The 3,441-nt window shown below is 35.1% G+C and overlaps 1 pseudogene; it reads left to right on the plus strand.

Moving 5' to 3' along the window:
* The first annotated feature begins 2,089 nt into the window (after positions 1-2,089).
* Positions 2,090-2,188, plus strand: LOC131923759 (U6 spliceosomal RNA; annotated as a pseudogene).
* Positions 2,189-3,441: the final 1,253 nt, after the last annotated feature.

Consider the following 3,441-nt stretch of genomic DNA (forward strand, 5'->3'; position numbering starts at 1 on the left):
CTACTACATGTATCACGAATTGTTAGAAGGTCTTATTCATAAAAAACAAACCCAAGACCAGATATTGGGGTGAAATCTGAAATATCAGAGAAGCAGAACAGGCCACAGCTAACTCACCTCGCCAACTTCTCAGCTGACCTGTTTCCTCAGACTGAAAGCCTCCGAGTCTTCATCCAAATTGATCTCAGCTGAACTGCTGGTAAAAAGCCTAAAAGCCTCTACTTCCTGGTCTTTACACCCTATGTACATTTCTGCTTCCTGCCATAACTTCCTGGGATTAAAGTCATATGTCACAATGCCTTGCTGTCTACTGTGGCTTTGAACTCACAGAAATCCACATGGATCTGTAGCTTGAGTTTTCCTGCCTGGCCCACGGTCAGGGCAAATCTCTCTCACCTGCCAGTCCCACAGCCGCTTAGACCCGACCAAGTAAACACAGAGACTTATATTGGTTACAAACTGTATGGCCGTGGCAGGCTTCTTGCTTACAGTTCTTACAGCTTAAATTAATCCCATTTCCATAAATCTATACCTTGCCACATGGCTCGTGGCTTACCTGGATCTTCACATGCGGCTTGTCATGGTGGCGGCTGGCAGTGTCTCCCTGACTCAGCCTTCCACTTCCCAGAATTCTCTTCTCTGCTTGTCCCGCCTATCCTTCCTGCCTGGCTACTGGCCAATCAGTGTTTTATTTACTAACCAATCAGAGCAACACATTTGACATACAGAACATCCCACAGCATGGATCTCTGCCTCAGGAATGGTAGGATTAAAGGCATGTGTGCCACCATTTTCTGGCCTCTATGTCTATCTAGTGACTGTTCTGTTCTCTGACCTCAGAGAAGTTTATTAGGGTGCATAATATATTGGGGAACACAATATTACCATAATCACACACTTCAAAATTCATACTGTTGTGATTTTCTTTCTGTAAAGACATAATTGGTTATAATTCAGAGATAAACTTATTATGGGAAGTCTAGTCCCACCAAATACACCTACAACACAACTCCTACACCTAAGACTTTGAACATATAAGAAAGAGGGCAAGGAGAGTGGAAGAGCAAGAGAGCAGTAATTCTGCTGTGAGCTTGTGTCTCTTGGGGCTGACATGGAGGCTGCTCCCATAATACTTCAACCATATTGCTACCTAAACAATACCTGAACAATACCTGATATCAGTAGACATACTAAGGATGAAAGAGGAACTCTCAATGAGTCCCGGGACTACAAAAATAACTATAAGCAACAAATGACATCTGAGAAAGGGAGAATTGGTATGTCTTAGAAATAAGTCCCTTAATTGGTTATCCAATACAAAGTCATCAGCCTTATCTCATAATCACACAACCATACCAAAAATACTCAGCAGATTATAGCAATATATTATGAATTTATGAATATATATATATATATATATAAAACATGAATAACCATAGGTAAAGGAAGCACAAATTAAAGAGTGAGTAGAGAGGGTGATATGTGAGGTTGGAGGGAGAAAAGGAAAAGGAGGAAGTGATATGATTATACTTTAAAAAAATAAATTTAATAAAAACATATTTTACATGTTAAAGAATAACAAAAATATTTTCAAATTAATATTTTAATATTTTTCATTTCTTCTTAGCTATGAATTGTATATTCAGAATAAAGTAAGAAACTTTACATAATTATTCTCATAATAATACTGTTTTCACAAATACTTATTACCTTATTAAAATAAGAAAGAATGCAATGATCACAGAATGCTTTCTTGTATACACTCAATTATGTCTAAGATTCCAAACTTAGCCTAACTTCAGGACAACCACGTACATGCTTCTCAACCATTTGTATATAAAAAGATGAAGAAACAACTGATTTTCATGTTCCAGACCTTCTAGAAATGTAATTGTTTCTAAAAGGGAATGAGAAGCTTTAGGGGTTGAGGCAATACTCAATTTTCTATAGTTTTGCTGATAATTCATGTGAATTAAATTCAATAAATATATCAGCCTGGATAATGTATAATGTAATCTTATGTTTTTGTATGTTTATTATTACATAAAATGTTAATTAATTTTATATTGTCTGAGTCACATTCCTGTGCTCGCTTTGGCAGCAAATATACTAAAATTGGAATGATACAGAGAAGATTAGCATAGCCCCTCCACATTTCTCATTTTAATAAGTTATTTATAAAGTCATTTTTTTTTCAAGACAGGGTTTCTCTGTGTAGCTTTTTGCTGTTCCTGGAACTCACTTTGTAGACCAGGCTGGCCTCAAACTCACAGAGATCCGCCTGCCTCTGCCTCCCGAGGGTTGGGATTAAAGGCATGCGCCACCACAGCCCGGCATTTTTGTTTAGATTTTCAGTCAATGTTTTCTAATGTAATTAAGTTATTTCTACTGAACTACCTAGTTTTCTAATAATAGAAAAATATTCTTTTTTTGAATTTCTTACATCATTCATTTACTTATTTGTGTGTTTGAGCTCTTTAAAGTTAATCTCAACACCTTGAATCAAAGGTTTATTTTAGAAAATAAGCTAAATTAATTAAAATGGCCATAATTTGGCCAATACCAAGTTAATATCCATCAGATTTTCGGGTATTAATATGAAGTATTTTTATTAAAATATTATTTCATAAATTTAAATTTCACAAATAAATAATATGTGTATTTCTCCAAATCAGGCTTAGTCTCCTTTAAATAACAACACAGACATGCAAACACATGCACAAGCACACACATGCACAGGCACACACATGCTCACATGCATACACTAGTCTCTAATTTTTTATTTCACTAACTTATTTATTTGCAGGTGTATACCTGTGTTTGTGGGATATTTTTATGTATGTCAAAGCATGTGTGTGCATTTGTAGCAGTCAGCGGACAAGTTGGAGGAATTAGATCTTTCCTTCCACTGTGTTTGTTTCATGGATCTAACTGTGACAGTCAGGCTTGGTACCAAGTATTTTTACCTTCTGCACACTCCTACCATCCCATCTTGCTTTAAATTGGAATTCAGACTTAGTGGTTTTATTCTTGGATGATCTTTATAAAAATCAGACTTCAGTATTTTAGAGCTTTGAATGACATGCCCAATCCACATTACTTCACAGAAAGCTTTATTATGTCCTTGATATTGCATTTTTACAATAATGGGTTTTGAATTCTTTACTAAAATATGACAATAAAATGCTAATAAATCATGTTATCAAATGTAATATAGGTGAGTTCCCCAATGGAGGAAAAAGAAAAAAAAAAAAAAAGAAACATCTTGACAACAGGACAAACAACACTCTGAAAAAGATTTAAAGTTTTCTACTCATCATACATGAACATGACAATGTTCCACCTAATAAATTTATGCATCTTCATTATTTAAATTGTGTATAACAAGGAGCTAATGCTGAATCCTGTTTCTTAAAATGATGTGTATTATTTAAGACATTT

Source organism: Peromyscus eremicus, chromosome 13, assembly GCF_949786415.1.
Source record: "Peromyscus eremicus chromosome 13, PerEre_H2_v1, whole genome shotgun sequence".
NCBI classification, from domain to species: domain Eukaryota; kingdom Metazoa; phylum Chordata; class Mammalia; order Rodentia; family Cricetidae; genus Peromyscus; species Peromyscus eremicus.